The 7,819-nt window shown below is 35.7% G+C and overlaps 1 long non-coding RNA gene across 1 annotated transcript; it reads left to right on the forward strand.

Moving 5' to 3' along the window:
• The first annotated feature begins 3,621 nt into the window (after positions 1 to 3,621).
• LOC107263949 lies at positions 3,622 to 7,819 on the forward strand. The gene is made up of 2 exons (XR_001536800.2): positions 3,622 to 5,117; positions 5,354 to 7,819. It is a non-coding gene; the product is annotated as an uncharacterized LOC107263949 (long non-coding RNA).

Below are 7,819 nucleotides of genomic sequence, written 5' to 3' on the forward strand. Positions count from 1 at the left end.
CCCATATACCAGTATGCAACTACAGATTCCTATAATGCATTTATATTTAAATAATAATCCCACTACCCCCCCGCCCCCCACCCGACCCCCAGTGACCATAGTCCAGCCATCGAAACTACGTTAGATGCATTTTCTCTTTCTCGTATCGACGAATTAGAAATGCTGATAGATTAGAATTCTTGTGATGTCGCCAGGTTCGAAGGGTTTTTGAAAATAATAATAATAATAATAATGAGGGTTGGTACGTAATCCTAGTGCCAAGTAACCGACGTATTATCAGGTCTATCGACGCACGTTAATAGATGTTAGGATGCAAAGAGAGGCTCCAACCGTATCCAAAAAGAAAGTAAGATCCTATAGATTAAACGAAGAGATAATGAGAAATTTAGGGAGGAAATTTGATTTGCGAACCGGCCCGAGTAAGGATCGATTAACGATATCCTGTATACGATGCGTGAAGGTCCTTTTTGGCTTTTTCGATATACACGTGTATAGATATATATACATACCTAACTGGTCCCGTATTCCTACGCCACTCCAAACGCGCGTCACGGCTGTCCGACTTTCCATACTGTAGACAATATTTATGAAACAAGCTAAACTAAACTACTCATAAACGCATTACCTACTTAAAAGTAAGTCAATCGCCCGTAATGCGTCGAGCTGTTGAGAGGAAACGGATAAACCGAAATACCGATAACGGTGTAATAAAGATTTAATAAAATATCGGATTTGACGTCGTGAAGTATAGATATGCAATTTCGTTAATCATTTGCAGATACATTGAAGGCGCATTCGTTTTTTAGAATAGAAGCAGGAGAAAAAAAAAAATTTTTTTCAAAATTTTTCTATACAGAAATATCGCGTTTACGTATTCGGCACGATTTTACGTGTCGCGCGTTAATCGCGTGTGACGATATATGTAAAGTTTAAAACCGAGAAAATGCATTAACGATCGTCGCGACTATACATGATTGCACTTGATGGTGACACTAAGAGACAGACGAGACGCAGTTATTTGGGCGATCACATTTTCGTAATGTTTATAATCGCGAAACGAATAGCATATATATATATATATATATATATATAGATCGATATAATTAAGGATAATAGAAACTGGCACGTGGAACGCGAGTACGACTGGGACTATAACGATTGATCGTGAGCTCGCGTTGTTTTTTAAAGCCGCGTCTTTTTTTAACGTTAATTCCGATTAATGATAAATGACTAGTGTTTATGGATTTAATTGATCGATAATACTGCCTCGCAAGGCCTTGATTGATATCGATCACGGCCGATCGATTCTCATCTGAAAATCGAACGGGTGTGATCGGGGATACGAAAATAATAATAATGAACAGAGACGAAACGCAAATTTACGAAGTATATGCGTTAATCGTCAATGGCCGCCACGTATATATATATATAAAAATATATATATACTATACACACAGAGAGATTACTAGATTACTAGGCAGTATGTACGTTAGATTTTACGTGTATCTATATATATATCTTTTTTTTTCATTTCTCTAATTAACGCCTTCGTTCAACGATCGTCAGGCGAGTCAAATGAGAATCGCGTGAAAAAATTCACGCGTCACACACACACACACACACACGCGCGCGCGCGCGCGCGCGCAGATACACATACGCCCAGCATATATTTACACACGATGGGGGGGTCACGTGACGACCTTTTTTGGAATGACGACGAGATAAGGGTGAAAAAAAATGAGAAAATTAATTAAATTATCAGGACTTTGATTGCCGTTCGAGGTAATTGTCGTCGATTGTATTTTAATTTTTTTTTTTTAACGATTTTAAGATACTTCGATATCAGGATTTTCTTTCCTTTTTTTTTTTGTTTGAGGATCGCGAATCTCCAGTACCTACTTTATTGTATACGAGCTTTGCAACTTGTTTATACTGTACGTTTAATACGTGAGGCTCTATTTTCTTTTTTGTATTTACGTCTTTGCTTACCACTGTGAACCGTATTATTCTTGATATTAGGATTTTCGGTTTTAATAATTTTTTTTTCTTTGTTTTTCGTTTTGAATTCTCATTGTTTTCCCTTTTCCTTTGTCGATGCAATGCTCGGATATGCGAGTACCGGGACATGACGACTATACACGATGACTGTGACGATTTGTAACGGTGACGGTGATTGGTATGACGAATCAGAGTTAATTTGGACAGGATCGATGGTAGTAAGTGATATAAACGTTTATTGATGACGGTCAAACGATGATGATTTTTCTCCTCTTTCGCGTAAACGATCGAACAGATATTTTGTCTACATGTGCCTTCGAAACGTAATATTGAGATATTATTAAAGAAAAAAAAATACGTATTGGGATACTAAGATTTAATCGTTAAGTGATTCTAAGCTTAAAGGAAAAAAAAAATGAGGTACTAATAACATTGGAAAAAAAATGAAGTACCACGTGGAGAGTCCAACTCGCCATCGAGAGTAATGTCTTGTAAAAATTACAAAAAAAGAAAAAAGCGAAAATGAGTTAAAAAAAAAGTGTAAAGACGCATTAAAAAAAAAAAATCGCAACGACGAACGGCCAATTAACTCGTTATCCCGCGGAACCGCGTGGCGCCCGGGCGCTTATTTATCTTCTTCTATAAATAAATAAAGAGTAACGGGAACGGGTAAGAAGAGGGGTACCGCGGCGCGAAAATACGAGGGAAAAAATACTAAAAATGGAAAATGGTGGAAAAGTGAATTTAAAAAATATAACGTAACGCATTGTATATTTAATGATTGGTCTATTACCGCATTATAGTTTAACTTAACTCTTTTTACGTAATCGGGCTTATTATGATGAATTAGATTATTATATACATATACGGCATACATATATACGTATATATTCATTATTATATATATATATATTTATATATGTATATTTAAAGAAAAAATGAAACCACGCGAAGTCACTTCGTCGATAACAAATTCTTGTTTTTGGGTGTCGGATTGGGATTAAGGGAGACGCTAACCGAAAACAAAAAGCAAAATGATTATATCAAAATATTGTAAGGCGGTGTTGTGTTCGGGCTGAAAAATGAGCGAACCATGTTTAAAAAAAAATTGATAAAAAGAAAAAGAAAAAACAAAAGGGAGAGCACACGTTTTTTAGCCAATGCGAGGAATATACGTATTAACGTAGAGAGAAATGTGCAGGGCGAGACTTTTTTTGTTTATGTTAACTTTTAATTTTTTTTATTTCTCTGCCTCTATCTATACTTCTTCTTCTTCTTTCTATTGCCTTATCTTCTTCTTCTTCTTTGCAAGTATACGCAAACCGTACTGTCGGGTACCAATATCCGTAGTTGGAGAAAAAAAATTATATATTTTCCGCGGTCGCGGACACGATTATTGCAATGACGGTTTTTTTAAAAAATCTTTTCTTCGATTACGAAATTATTTTTATTATTAATAATATTTTCTTTTCTTTTCTTGTTTGTCGTTCGGTCGTGTTCATTTACAACACACGGAGACGCGCGCATCGTGATATTTAGATGGTAAAATTTGTTCGGCATATTTTGGAAACCTGTAGAGAGAGAGGGAGAGAGAGAGAGAGAGAGAGAGAGAGAGTGGTGATTATCGAATGGAATTATTAAGATAAAGAAAAAAAAGAAAATTAAGTAAATGATTAAATTTAAAATTGTGAACGTTACACACTACATGCCATCCAGGTATTTAGAAACTACAGTGCTTTATTTTTTGTATGATATATTATATCTCTATTAATATTATAAAGAAAAAAATTTAATTATAGCTTTCCAAGTTTAGGTCGACACGGGGCGCGAATCGCACGTGAGATATCAAATGGTTTTTCGGTGTGAATGATATACGATTGATATTTTCGTTTTTTTATTATTTTCGCGAAAAACTTGAGAAATTTATGAAAATTTAAGAATCCAATGGACGAGTTATTATTTGTACGTATGTGTGATTTATTTCGATAATATTTTGACGACGAGAAAAATTAACTTAAACGTTACTAATCTTTTGGCCGTACTCCTACGCGGGTTTATCCGTTGTTAATATTTCCAAGTGAATGTGGTATGTCTGTAAGATATAAAAATTATGCTAAATGCGTGTATATGAGATTAGTGGGGAAAAAATGGTAGAAGGAGATTGAGCGAGAAGTATAGGGAAAAAATTGCGATTATTAAGAGACAAGCTGACGAGCCTAATAAAAGAAATCTGCGCTGAAAGAAATTAAAAGTTACGAGATGAGAGAAGAGAGAAAAAAGCTTTGAGAAATTGAAACTCTAACGAGATAAGATATTATATTCTATATATTATATTTGAGATGAAAGTGAAAAGGAAATTTTTGTGATGACGGCATAGGGAGCATAGACATTATTTTTTAATTTCCGATAACGTCGTCTCCAAATTTTATGATATTACAAAAAAAAAAAAAACGCGAAAATTGTAACTGTCCTTTGTAACGAACCGCACGCGAGAAACGTGGCTAGGCCCGGAAATCGAAGTTATTTCAAAATTAAAAAAAAAATTAAGACCCAGAAACTCAGACGAGCAAAGTCAAAAACTTGCATACAGACTTTTCGAAATAGCATAAAATTGTTATGGAATAAAAAAAAATATATATTACGCGGAAAAAAAAAGCTATGCTAAAGAAAGTTCTTTTGTCCAACATAACTTTTCAAAATAGTACGTCACTCTGTTTACGTGCTAAGGTACCGTACTAAAAATTCAAAGATTATTTGAATATATCAAAAAAATAAAATTTAATTCTTCGTCGTAACGTGCACTCGTGTAAATTGAATCCTGAAAGGAATTTAGAAAAAAAATATGACCGTTACCCAATAACGTCTCATTAGACGTACCTGTGTTTCAGTGTTCATAAAACTCGGACCTATTTCGAAACTCTAGATAAAACGCCCGGCCACGCGTCTCTCGTCAGCAGAACGAGAGAGAAAGAGAGAGAGAGAGAGAGAGAGAGAGAGAGCGAAAGCGAGTTAAAGAATGCGTGAGTGTGATAGTGTTCAAGAATAAGAGAGAATTAAGTGCGAGAGCGAAAGAAAGCTTGAGAAAACCGAGCTATTATTAATAAGAGAAAAAAATATAGGTTAGTTCGCGCGGACAGCGAAAGCGAGTTAAAGAATGCGATAAAACGCCCGGCCACGCGTCTCTCGTCAGCAGAACGAGAGAGAAAGAGAGAGAGAGAGAGAGAGAGAGAGAGAGCGAAAGCGAGTTAAAGAATGCGTGAGTGTGATAGTGTTCAAGAATAAGAGAGAATTAAGTGCGAGAGCGAAAGAAAGCTTGAGAAAACCGAGCTATTATTAATAAGAGAAAAAAATATAGGTTAGTTCGCGCGGACGATCGTAAGTTCCCGTTACGTTTTACGTAAGTTGGAAATATTTCCGATCGTCCTAGGCAGTTAGCATTACGTAACGTATCCGAGATAAAAAAAAACAACAACAGTAGGTTTTGAACCAAGAGAGCCTTGTGTTAAGTGCCTTCAAGTACGACTTAGATTTAGGCTAGAACAGAGGCGCTGGGCGCGTCCAGCTGTGAAACAGATTTACTGTATTAAATAACCAGACCCAGCCGCCATTTTGGGTAGGAATGCCCCTTACCGTCATACCCCATTTCAAACGTAATTCATCCCTTAAAAGAAATGAAATCCACAAGGAGACAAAATTCGAGACGAGAAAACGTGACGTCTACCGTAGGAACTGTCAATTCCTACCGTAGAAGCGGGAATTTTAAATATTCGCCGGACGAGAAATTTTGTAAGCAAAAAAAATCCCAAGATACGTTTTTTCGATTTCATCGAATTTTTCGAAAATATATTTTATCTCCGATATAAATCCACCCCTTGGATTTCACGACGATTCAAGGTGGTTTTCCAAGTGTGAATTTTCTTCCCCTTACCTCTACTCCACCCTTCTTCGTCCTTCCCCGTTTTTTATATATATATATACATACATATATATTTAATACCGGTAGATCCGGTTGACTTTGTTTAGGCATCGCGAAACTGGTTTTCGCGTAATTTCTCTTGAGAAACTTTTTGGCTTTACGTTGCGATTTTATTAAAGACGTTGCTCGGGTGTGCAGCTAAGACCACGAGTGGAACGAAAAAGATGAAAAAAATAAAAATAAAGAAAATGAAATTCCATTAGAAAAGTCCAAGCGGAGATACCAACGACACTGGGTATATATATATTCAACGTACACAATTCTTTAGTTTTACGTTCTCGTATCCCTTGCTTGTGGCTCTGCCCAAAGTGGCCCGGGTCAATTTCTCGAAACCAGTGATATTTTAGAAATTATTTATTTACGCAGAACAGAAACAATAATCTCAAGCTACTCACACTCACCTCTACTGCCAATATCTGCTTAGGTACTCTTTTTTTATTCCTTTTACCTTCGTATTGCATCCCAGTTTCTTCCACTTTCTATTTTTTTAAGCCACAATGTGATTCCTCCCTCTCGATCCAGTTATTTATTTTACCAAAACTTTCCTCTTCAAAGACTCTCACCCAGTCCTCGTCCTTTTGTTTTTTTGTTTTTCTTTTCCTCGATTTTTCACCCTATCCAGAAAAAAAACCACCAGTACAATTGTTCTTAATAATAGTGCACATAACCTCTACACGTCGTATCGAGCTCGCGAATGGCCGATAACGACGTTTAGAAAAAAAAAAATGCGATGTGCGAGAAATCAAAAAAAAAAACTTCACTCATAAAAAAAAAGAAAGAAAATCAACGTTCAAATTTATATGTAAATTTGAAAAATATTTTTTTTTTTTAAATCATTTAACATACACCGCAATGTTTCTTTCAGACTTTCAGACTTAACGCAATCAATATCTCGCACTCGACTTTATGCACGGTAACTTTTAGTACAAGATCATAATTAATTGTCGACTGTACAGCACCGCAAGATGAACCCATTACAGTAACAATTACAACTTCCGCTCAGCGCCTCGAACACAAAAAATACTTGTAATCATAATTCTTTTCGCCATGTATTTGCCAACGAACGATTATTTTTTTTTTTTCATTTTATATTAATATTATTTAGAGAACAACATTATTAACGACTACGCTATTAATAACGATAATCTTTCTAGATACTTTTTTGCTTTTTTGCGAGACATCGGTAGACACGTATTTGTGTCACGTCATACATATATATATATATATACATACGTATTTCCGAAACTGTTCACCCATACATACACAAATCCAAAAGACAACAAGCATATTTTACATACGTCATACGACACGTGGATATTCATACGTATATTTGTACATACGTAACAAATGCATACGAGCATACATGATACTTATTACACTTTATACGACGTACAGAATATGCATAATGTACAGCCTGTGTACATTATGTATATGGAATTGAACTTTGACCCCTGCGCTCATTACACTGGCGAATACACCTACTTTATTATATATTATCGACTATTGGCTTTATTGTATCCGAGAAAAGAACGCTTGCTTAGTGAAATACAATGGCAGAGGGGATGAGACCACGGCTTTATTTTTGGCGTATTGTGCTCGCGAAATTAATGCATTTCATTGGCTCTTTTGCGAGACTGTGAAATTCATTATTTTAATCCAATGGGAATTCACGTTAAACGAGCAGAATCGCAATCCTTCCGGCGTCCATCCCTCGTTTCCACTGTGTTACGTATCGAGTTTTTTTTAGAACATTCCAAAATGTTTAACAATTTTTTTCTTTTTGTTGTCGTCAACTTGTAGAAAGCCTTGTATTCGATTTAGAGCAAAATAAAGTCTAGAAAGGCA

Source organism: Cephus cinctus, unplaced genomic scaffold, assembly GCF_000341935.2.
Source record: "Cephus cinctus unplaced genomic scaffold, Ccin1 Ccin1_scaffold0168, whole genome shotgun sequence".
Classification (NCBI taxonomy): domain Eukaryota; kingdom Metazoa; phylum Arthropoda; class Insecta; order Hymenoptera; family Cephidae; genus Cephus; species Cephus cinctus.